We start from the raw sequence: 12,157 nt of genomic DNA on the forward strand, positions 1-12,157 counted from the left end.
AGTAGTATAGCCGTAGATATTCTGACTGATGGTTATTTCAACTAAAGCGAGCATTGAAATTGGCATTTTACATTTTCATCATTTCATACATAAACATTACATGGTGTGGATTACGGTAAGGACCATCGGACGGAGAACCGATGATGCCCCGTGGGAGTCAGCGAGGGAAATCGGGAAGCTCAAGGTTGTATACTTTGAGGCCGTGCTTCGTGGTCTCGGTGGCAGATGCGCAAGTAAGTCACATAACCTCATAGTAGAAGCGAGTTGCCTGCTGCTGTGTGGTCTGCAGAAGATCGGTTCTTAAAACTGATGGTTATTAAGGGAGTGGCATTCACAGGGAGTTCATGGGCATATCATATGCATATTATCACTATTCATATTATTATAGAAATCGATGATCTCGTGGCAGACTCTTTAATCGTGATATAACTGTTTGAATAGAATAGCCATGGCTTGATTTACTTGCTGAGTTTATCTCACTGTTGTTGCTTTCCATATTTTTTTCAGATCGTTAGCATGGCTTTCTTTCTGCCGACTAGACCTATTGCCACTTATGGTTTAGTTTTAGATATCGAGGGATCGTTTGTCGAGTGTCCCGATCCCGTTGTTCCTGATGTGGTGTGGGAGCGCTATTCGACCACTGTTTGGGTCGATTGCTTTACTCCTTTGGATCGTTTGCCGTATCGCTTTGTAGCAGACTACTTTCGCTTGGATGGTCACCTGTATGGACCTATCCCCTTCCCATGCGAGAGTATAAGGAGGTTCGTGGCTGGTGTTTGATCAGGCTAGGTGTTGGTGCAGCAGTCCCTTTTTGTTTAAGCTGCATCATGGCCGCTAGCTGGTAGTCTCCTAGGACTTTTGGTGTGACAGCTTCAAGTCAGGCGTGGATGTGACTTTTTGTAGCTGGTAGAAGGAGTAGACTGAACCTCGCTCCCAGTTGTCATTTCCTTTGCGTTGTAATTATGCTTATCGCCTAAAGAAAAAGATAAATAAAAAGCTGTCCGTTATGTTCTTCTGATATCTCTGCTTGTATTGTTGTCTTTCGCTTGCGTTTTTAATCAAACCTGATAAATAAGCCGAATAGTTTTATGATGGCCTGAGACATCACGGCTCGAGTTGGTATCATCACAGTTAATCCCGTTCGATCCGGGGTCCGGTGTAGGAATACCTCCAAATATAACCAAGCAAAGTCCGAGTCCCATTGTGCAAGTTCAGGCGAGTCGGATTGACCAGGCGCGTGGCCCGTACGATAGAGTCTGACCAGGCACAAGGCCTGGCACACGGCCGGGCCACACGGGCATAGGACCGGGCACATGGTTGGGCCATACAGGCGCCGCGTCGGGTCGCACGAGTGGTGCGCCGAGTGCAATGTCGAGCCACACAAGCAAGGGGTCAGTTCATGGACCGAACACATGCATTAGCTCATGAATAGGCACAATGCATGGCTCATGGCCAAGTCCGTTGGGCACGGAACTAGATCGGAGCCGGATCTAACGGGCATAATGCCTGGCATAAGGGTCAGGCACAATGACTAGCACACGGCCAGGCACGGGATCGGTCCATGGCCTAGCTGACGGGCACAATGACCGGTTCATGACCATGCACAAGGCATGGCCAGCACGGCTAGCACAAAGCCTGATCCGTGATCAAGCCACTAGGCTCTTGACCTGGCACATGGGTCGTCCATAGCCTACTCGACTTAACGCAACAATCTATGGCAGATTCGTGATCGGTCCACGTTCGAGTATCAACAACCCATAGTCGACCCTCGGTTGTCATGTAGCTACGTGGAATCCAGTACCTCGGAATCAATCTATGGTCATCCATCACCGATGCATGGCTGTGCGGAATCACCCATGAACGACTCATGCCGATACGACACTGATCCATGGTTGTCCCGGACCTTCCCACTAGCGGCCCTTATGGTCAAAGGGTCAATCCACAGTCGTATCACTATAATCGACTTGCATGATCGGGGAGTCATTCCATTAGCGAACCCATGGCCAATCCATGGACAATCTTTCGATCGAACTATGACCAACCCTCAGTACACTCGTTCTGATCATGTTATTCGTTCTATTACCGACCCTCGGGTCAGACTGCTTGCCCATTCTATTACCATTTACCTTCGATCATCTAGGTCCAAATTCGGGGATGTCACAACGACCTTATCGTGTCGATTTAACAATGAAACAAGTATTTTCTCTTCATCAAGATAAACACCAACTGAAACATCAACATGGTCGACTACCAACAAAATTTCCGAATCGACAGAAAATCACATCTTTCCACCGTTTCTAAAGCAAACAATCTCAGTATCACAAACCACTTCATTTCAAAGCTTCCACCATCAATCACGAGTTCCGCACGACTACCGGTCGGCTTTACACACATCCACAGCCCAAGCTCCACCTCTAACCATAACATAAAAGGTTGAAAAGAAGAGAAATGGCGAGAATACTTGCCTTAGACACAAACGCAAACTCCATCCTTCGTCTTTTTTGCGGTACACCGAAATCCAAGCTTCAACGAAGAGGAAACAAGCGAGATTTAAGAAGCAAAATGATGAGAAAATGAGAGCAAGGAGAGAGCACGGTGGAGTGAGGGGGGTTGTTCGGTGATGAAGAAGAAGATGTGAGGGAGTAAGAGAAAGAAGAATAAAGATAAGAAGAAGAGAGCAACAAAGTCAAATATCATCATCAAAACTCAATCAATGCTACCCCAAATAATATCCAATGTAACATATGAATTCTAATTTTATCAATTGATATAAGACAAGAGCAATGAAGGGGAAGAGATGGGTTCGGCCGAGTGAAAGGAGAGGAGAGAGAGAGGGAGACTTTCTTGGCAAAGTCATTATCACATCTCAAATAATTGAACTCCAATTATTATCAAATGAAGCTTATAAAGTGATGAGGAGAGAGAGAGAGAGGATCGGTTGGCCTTGGGCGTGAGAAGAGAGAGAGAGAGAGGCAAAAATGCTTTTGGCTTTGTCTTTTGAATTGAAATAATGGAGAAGATGACAATAAAGAAGCTACAATCAAATACAAGAAATAAGATTGGTGGTGGAAAGATCAACGTGAAGAAGGGGTCAACGGATTCCATATGAAAATCAAATTTGACTTATAAATGGCCTTTTTCCCCAAAATAACCTTGAAGTTTACAAGCTAATATTGCCACCAAGCCGATTTTTACAAGCTAATAAACACCATGAGCCAAAATGCAAGGCGCCATCATTACTAGGCCCTTTAGAATCTACGCCACAACGATAAGAATATATAAAGTTCATGTACCACAAAATCACAATCATCGCAAAACCGATAATTCACAGAAGAAAGGTAAATAAATCAGGAATTAATCGCTCAAGAATTATTCCTCAATAGCTAAAGTGAAGTAGCATAACCAAATGTTATTTTCTACGCATTAAAATAGGTGAGCCAGAATAAGGATGTCACAAAGGCCATACGCCCCCACGGCTTGATGAGCAAGAAGACAAGTTGACTTAGTCAAGTCAATAGCTTTATTAGCAACTACTCTTGCAAGTTGGCCAATAATTGAGGGTTATCTTGCAAGACACTAATGATAGAACCTAAGCTTAGGTGTCCTTTGGAACAATAATGGAGGGGATGACTCATCTAGCCAATAATGGATTGTCTTGAAGAAGCCATCAATAATTGAGTGAGTTAGGCACCCTACGCCCAAACAAGAAGATCAAGGGCAAGTCAAGCCAATAAATGCCATAATTAGAGCCTTAGTCATAAATGACTTAATATGGCATCATGACTCTAGATTAGAGACTTGGCAACCAAGTTATAAACACTTGGTCCAAATTAAAGCTTGCAAGACAATCCTTGAGACTTTTAGACCATTATCATCATTAGTTAAGACTTTTGGCTCATCTTTATCATTAGCCTTAGGAAAGATTGTCAATAGGTCATACCATATAAATAGAGGTGTCTCCACTTGGTTCTTCTTTTTCTCACACCATCATCACCTCTCTCACGCCACTTCCTCTCTCATGCCACTTGCTCTTTCTTGGCTACTTGACCCCACACTCTTTTTGTCTTCATCGAACATCACTAGGACCACTTCTTTGGTATCTAGTAGTAAGTAGATTCCTCAATCTCGGGATAGGATGTTGAGATACGTGGTTGATTTGTGTTTTACTCGATCCGTGATTAGGACATGTTGATGTTTATTGTTTGTTTTGTCGTGGTGTAGCATAATTGTGAGTCGAGCACGACTCTGCCGCGAAAAAGGGATCGTATGGTCTTGTACGCATGCTATGGCGTGACGGACTGGGGCTTGCTTGGTGAAGGTTTGATATTGAGGCATATCGGACCCGAGCCAAGTTTGGTTCTAGTTCAGCGTTTGGCACATCGGATCAAGTCCCGGGCCCTGGACCGTGGTTGACATACTAGAGGATTACGGATTATTATCTATGAGTTACACCTGTACTCACGCCTTCTGGCCCTTTTGTTTGCATGGACTAATAAAGAAAAGATAAGAAACCAGATTGCTTGATGTTTGTCGCATGGACACACGAGGGACTAAAGCCGTCCACGATGGATTTCGGGACATTGCTCAATGGATTTCGAATGCCCGGCGAATTCCGGATGCCCGATGGATTTTGGAAGAACCAATGGATTTCGGTTAATAATAAATAAATCCCGTGTGTTTGTTCTCGCGTAATCGAGATACCGTGTGTTGATGCTTGTTCAAGCATGCGCCGTTTATGTACCTTGCTTGATGTTCTCTTAGTTGATGCGTGAACCATGAATAATACATAGTCAAGGTAAGGCATGCTTTTGTTATTAATTTGCCATCGACACCTGGGGCGGTAAACATTGGACGCATGTTCGCCAACGATTGCTTCCTCCTAACTTGAAATTAGTGAATTTACTTATTGAGTTGATAACTCATTCCCTGTGATTTTCCCTCAGATTTATAGGATGGTGTCCCCACCGGTTCATTTCAGCACCTTAGTGGAGTTGGTAATGGAATCGATGCGGGCAAGGGTCGAACGTACTGTAGGGTCATCTCTCAAGTTATGGTAGACGACGGCCTGAACAACCCCGTTCCCCACACTTATGAGGCGTGGTATATGTAGACTGAGGGTGGTCTGTTTGGCCCCCTTCGTGGGTTCAACAGGCCATTTAGGGGAGTCAACGGTTTCGCACTCGGGGGTGCTGCGAACGGCTTGTAGGCGGCCGAACGAGCTTGTTTTGAGAGTGTTTTGTGAAGGTCATGATAGAGGAGTAGGATAATCCAACCGTGTGTTTTGACGGGTATACAAGCGGTTAATGACCCATAGATAAGGGTTTGTAATGACAACTACTATCATGTAAGGCTCCGTTCGTTTGGCGGAAAATGTTTTCCATAATTTCCGGTGATCGGGAGGCGGAAAATAAGTAATCAAGGAAAATGTTTTCCAGTGAATGAAAAATATCCTTCTAAAAACTGGAGAAAATGTTTTCCTTTCTTTCAAGAGAGGAAATCATTTTCCAATCTTTCTCGCTTGCCCTCGCGTTATCCTCATGCCATGTTGCCCTAGCATCGCCCTTACCTCCTCGCGTCGCCCTCTCGCCCTTGCCTCCTCTCTTCGTTTTCCCCTCTTCTCACACATCCTCTCCTCTCTGTTTCTCTATCTTTCTCGGGCCTTCTTCATCTCGTCCCTCATCTCCAGATCTACTCCTTCTCCATTGGTGGCTCGCGCTTCGTCTAGTCTCTCATCTCCAGATCCGCTCCTTCCCCATTGTTGGCTCGCGCTTCATCTGGTCCCTCTTCTAGTCCCACAGAGACGCGATTTCGAGGTAATCACTGTCGTTTGCTCTCATTTCTGTAAATCGTTCTCTTTGCTCAATAGCCAATTCAAGGGAAAGTGCGTAAACCAACTCTTCGAGTTTAGTCTGATAGCATTGGCGCTATTAGCAATTGGGTCTTCGTCTATTTGTCTGTTCTGGTTGTTGGTTAATTGAGTGCGACGTTGATTCGTTATTGATGGGTCAGATAGGAATGTTGCGTTCTGGAGTTGGGGACAGCTAAATGGTCGGATTGATTGCGGAGTTCGTTAGATCTTTAGGTGTTTATTCTATTGTCGGGTTGACATGATCGAGTTTGCTTTTTGGCGATCCTTTTGGTTTTGGGGGGTGATTCATCAAGTTCCCCAAGACTCTTCAGATTCAGAGAAATAGGAGAATTCTGAGGCAGAGGTTGAAGGGTCCGCCAGCTTTAAATCAGTTCATCAAGACCTTGACAAGAACTTGGGTATGCAGTAACAAAAAGTTCTTTTGCTTTCCTAGATCTGAATATTGTAGTCGGTGTAGAATCTTAAGATGCATTTGTGTTTTGCAATAACTAGTTCTTCTTGCTTTGCTCTCTACCAAAATATAATATATGAGATGCGATTATGAGAAATGGCTGCTATGCTGCTCATTGGCCTCAGTTTCATTTTGCTTGTATAAACATGCTTCTAGTATTTCACCTGCATTTTGTGTTTTATGATCAATGCGCTCCAATAGAGATGGATGATAACAAAATCCAAGTGGGGGTAACGGGTGCGGATGCAGCGGTTACAACAGTTGTCACACTAGTTATGGATGATTAAAATAATTATGAGAACCACATACTGAGAGAGCCTCATGTGAACTGAGATTACAAGATAGAGTTGTATATAAATCGTGTATTATACAGTGGCGATACTCATTGTATAAATCAAATACGGATGATGCCAAATGCTTTTTTAGAGCTTTGTAAGGTACTCGGTGCAAGTAACTTGTTGCGTTCTACGGTAAATGTTTCTATTACGGAGCAAGTTCTAGTATTTTGCCATATCATTGGACATAATGTGAGGTTTAGAGTCATTGGGGGAAGATTCCATAGATCAACAAACACCATGCATAGGTATTTCAAAATCGTCTTGCAAGCGAAGGTTTTATCCACACTTTAAGGTATGAAATTTGGAAAAAAAAGTCTTTATACATTGCTTGAGAAGTTTCATTGGTATTTGATTGGTAACTATATTAATTATTTTAGGATTGTATCGGAGCAATAGATGGAACTCATGTACATGCATCAGTTCCTCTTGAAATTCAAGGAAGATTTCGTGGTCGGAAGGATGGAACAACACAAAATGTATTAGATACTGTTACATTTGACTTAAGATTTTCTTATGTCTTAGCTGGTTGGGAGGGCACTGCACATGATTCACCTATTTTATCTAATGCACTTTCAAAGCCGAATGGATTGAACATTCCTAGAGGTAAGAAAATGGAATTTATACACAATGTTTGAATTGAGGTTAGTATCTTAGTAATAAACTTATTTATAATTTGTAGGAAAATATTATCTTGCTGATGCTGGTCATGGAATCCAAAATGGCATCATCTCTCCCTATCGTGATGTTAGATACCATTTGAAGGAGTTCAGTGATCGCCTACCTGAAAATGAGAACGAACTATTCAATTTCTGCCATTCATCTCTAAGAACTACGGTCGAAAGAGCGTTTTGAGTTTTAAGGAAGCGTTTTCGAGTATTGGATTCTTAACCTTTTTGGTCATTTGAAACACAAGTCGATGTTGTCTTAGCTTGTTGTGTCATTCACAATTTTATCATGGGATTTGATCCCAATGATTCTATCATGGAAGAGATGAATGGACAAATGGAATCTCAGAAAGAAAATTCAAGAATCCTACTTTCGCAAAGAGAGCAAAGGGAGGAAAATAGGATATGGGCATAAAAAAGGGATAGGATTGCGCATGCAATGTGGATTAGTTATTAGAATATTCGAAGAAGTCAATAGTTTTCCTTTTGTTTCTTTTGAGTGTTTCATTTAGAACATGTGGTTTCCATTTCTTTAATGTTAATCATCTTTAAATAGTTACTACGCGTCTCTCTTCATCGTATTTTTTCTTATTCTGCTGTTTAAAGTTGTTACGTAGTTATCATGATGGGTAAAAGTAAGGCAAATGATGAGAAGATCAAGCAATTTAGATGGTCTAAACCTATGGAACGTGTTCTACTTGAAATTCTTGCCGATGAAGCTAGTAAAGGAAACAAGCCTTCGAGCGCATTCAAACCCTCTTCAATTGCTCGAATTGTCGATACAATAAGTGAGAGGTTTGGCATTCATTGTCAGCTCGAACAATTTGAGAACCATTTGAAGACAATCAAAAGCAATTGGAAGACGATTCAAATGATATGTGGCAAGAGTGGATTCAATTGGGACGACAATTTGAAGATGATCATAGCTAGGAAAAAGGAATTTGTCGAATATGTGACGGTAATTTTTCTCATCACTTTTCATTTGTTTGAATAATTGGGGCATAAGAAGCTTGGTGGTGGGCCAAACTGAATCTTTGTTCAGTTTGCCTATTCAAAATAGCTCAAATTCTCTCTAATTCACGTGTTTGGAAACTAGTGCCCATAAGGTTTAGGATTCAGGGCAGAGATAATTTTTGCTTATGGATTGTGTTGATTTCCTGATTCAGCTGGAAGTGCTTTATGTCCTTTATAATGGCAACATCTTAGTTTCTCTATTGATATATCTATACTGTCAAGCATTGTTAGCTTATGAAGGCTTCTGTGCTTTCTATTCCTTGGTGAAGTCCTCTAGTTTAAACTAGTTTTGTGAACAAATTAGCTTGCTGCTGTAATGATTAATACCTCTTAGCGACATGATATCGCCTACTTTTTATGGAATAGAGATGGAAAGCTGTTGGGGTTTCTTTTCTTTATTGGAAATTCTGAAATTATCAGCTGAACTTTTTAACTCCAGTACTGAGGAGAGTTTAGATTAAGTTGCAATGTTGGTATTTACAGCAGCTTCATGCAATGGCACTTATAATAACTGAATGAATATTGTGCATATTATGACGATCTAAATTGTTTCGTTTGACTTTTTATGGATTATTTGCATTGAATTGATAGGTCCATCCTTCTCATGAGAAGTATCTAAATGAGATGATTGATATGTATGATGAGATGTCTTTGGTGGTTGGGAGAGATATGGCCACCGGAAGCTTTGCTAAGCAGCTCGGAGATGTTGATGTGACGGAAGTTGAATCCTCACCCATTGATTTAGGTGATGACTTCAATGAATTGATGAAGGGATCAAAAACATCTTCAGCTACTGTGCCTTCAGAAAAGAGGTCCCACAAAAGACAAAAATGTTCCGACAATGATGATAAATATGCTCCATTTTCAAAACAACTTGGAGAGATGGCATCGGCGATTAAATCATTGGGTTAAAGCGGCATCAATTACTCTTAACCGTACAATGAGGTGATGAAGGTGGATGGATATGATGAAGTTTCCCTTGGATTGGTTTTGACTACCTAGTTGAGAATGGAAAAATTGGAAAAGCTTTCATGGTGAAGAGTGTGAATCTTAAGAAAGTGTGGATTGATAAATTTCTAGCTAAAGGAGAACAATGACAAATTTAATAGAGCTTTGTTGTCAAAAGACTCGTGTTCTTTCTTTTTATATTGTTAGTGTTAGTACTCCGAGAGATGAAGTTTGATGTAAGGTTGGTCTGTATTAGCCTTTTTATGACTAGTGATATCAGTGTGGACTCTGCATTTCAACTTAAAGAATACTTACCCTTTGTTCTGAAGTGATTATATGTTGTTTATTGGATATGAAGTTGTGAACTTTCTCCCTTCGTCATGTCTAGCTAATCAAATTTTGGCTTATGAAGAATGTCCAATACCAATCATTTTGGTAAAATTGGTAGTGTTCTGATATCTTTCCTATTTATGCATAATTATCGAAATCTTATACTATCAAGATTATTTGTTCGAAATTGTAGCTTTGCAAGAGAAGTTCAAAATCCATAAAGGAGGAAGGGATGGGTGCTTGGTGATAATGAGGAAATAGAGATGCCAAGCAAGTTTGCCTTGTCGCCTTAAAGGTAAGTGCATGCCCAGGTGGTGAAGTCTGGAAAATATTTTCCTTGTCGAACGGCGAAAAATATTTTCCTGGTCTTTTCATATTTTAGCCGAACACCGGAAGATATTTTCATTTTTCTCGAAAATGACTTCCCAGAAAACATTTTTAAGAAAATGTCACATTTTCCGCGAAACGAACGAAGCCTAAAGAGAAGTGTGCTTGTAGTGTGTTCCTAACCCCGTTGTTGTTTGATGTTGTTGTGATTGTCCCAGGGATAGTATATGCTTCCGCTTGCTCGTAACAAAAGATAAAAATGAACGGGACGTCGCAAAAATAACCCCCACGAGTCATGATCCCGAGTCGGGGGGTGACACATATTCTCAAATCTAAATCTAGATCTGAAATCTTATTTATGTACAAAGGAGGTATAAAGATTTTTTATACTCATGGAAAAATATGAGTGCCGAGAGAATGTTCCCTCCTATGCTCGCCACATGGCCTAACTTTAGCCAATAAGGCAGCATTTGGTAACATTTCTACTTCTCTATTTTTCTGTTCTTTTGTTTTCCGGAACAAAAAAAAATAGAAATTCGTTTGGTATCGTCAATTAATTTTTCTATTTCCCGAAATAGAAAAGTGGCTAGGAAATAGATTTGGAACAGAAATAAGAAGCAATAAAAATCTATTTCTTTGCTCCTAGAAACAAAAATAGAAATAGAAAGGTAGAAAGAGAAAGCCTAAAATTTACTTCTTACCTCTTCTTCCCTTTCAAGCTGCCTCCTCCATCCTCCGTCGTCTGCAGACCGTCTCAAAGCACTGGCCACCACCCCGTCACTCGCGGCGAAGCCTTGACCATCGAAAGCCACCAGTACGCCTTTCTGTTCTCATCTCTGTTTGATACTGTGTGGCGATTATGGTGCGGGCGACCCTCGCCGCCGTCGACCGAGGGCCGCCTGCGCCACAGATTTGGGCGCTGTGAATGTGGTGAATGTGGGGTTAATTCTTCTCTTGCTTTAAGATGATATGCTTTTAGGACTCATAATCACATTGTAAAAGAGGCAGAGGAAATTCTAATGATGATTCATGGATTAAAGTTGTCAATTCGCCAGAATTATAGTGGTGAAGTTCTAGAATAATTAGAGTAATGTGTTGTCTCTTGTCCATTGAAAGGAAGAAACAATTTGTTGTTTAATTGGTTTTAGTCAGGAACCTTTTGCAAATTTTGCAGCTTTTGGATGAGTAACACATCTTGATGGTTGATCCTCATATGTATCTTCCATTAACTTGGCAGGTATCCTTATATCTACAACAGGGAGGGTATCGAATTGCACTGTTTTAAGGTTAGTATTTTGTTTTCGAGTAATACCTAAATACATGTATCAACTTTTTGTGGCATTTATTGTTTTAATTAATAAATTAGTTAATCTCTTGTCATGTTGCAGATGACTTTCCTCTATCCTTGTGTATTGTTATTTGGGATTCGTTTTTTGCTAGTTAACACATTTAAAGGGCTAGAAATTCATAGAATTGGTTCTTTCATGACACTAGATGGAAAATGTATTGTCAGTATCCATGTGGCACTTACATTTTCTGGCTACCAAGTATCTCTATCACAATAGCTTTCCTTTCAGTTAATGAGATCTTTGAGTATTTCCAGGTTCCCCCTATACATGATATTGCTTGTCCTTGTTCTTTTTCCATTGAATACTATTGTCATATGAAATTGATGAACTTCAAAGCAAAAATTTGAAGTTCAAGCTTTGGGTAACTAATATTGCATAGCGTGATTACCACAAAATACGTAAATCAACTGAAAGCATATCAAATCAAATCAAATTCTGCCTTCCGCTTACCACTTGTCTTTTTCTCTTTACCTTTCTTATGGCCCAGGAGTGGCTTTGGATATCATATTTGAAAATAGGTGTTGCTCTGGCTCTAGTATTCTGGTATTTGCAGCATATCACTATGATAGGGTCACATATATCACTTTTGCTTGTTAAAAAAAATGTGAGGCCCTGTCTACTTTTAATAAACTTAAACATATGCACACTCAGAAAAATATCACACAAAAATAAAACAATAATATAAATCCTATTGATGAAATTCACTTCCATTTAAATTCCTTTCTAGGGCAACTGTGGTGGTCAATATTGGGTGGTTACAATGTTATAATTATGTTATGATTTAATGTAGTATTGCGTGTAATTCCTATATGACTATGGTATGATTTAATGCATGGCTCGTATGATGCTAAACCAGTCAAGGTTAA

The sequence above is a fragment of the Syzygium oleosum genome, unplaced genomic scaffold (genome assembly GCF_021117445.2).
Source record: "Syzygium oleosum isolate NSW1041296 unplaced genomic scaffold, Sole_v2.1 Sole_v2.03, whole genome shotgun sequence".
Classification (NCBI taxonomy): Eukaryota; Viridiplantae; Streptophyta; class Magnoliopsida; order Myrtales; family Myrtaceae; genus Syzygium; species Syzygium oleosum.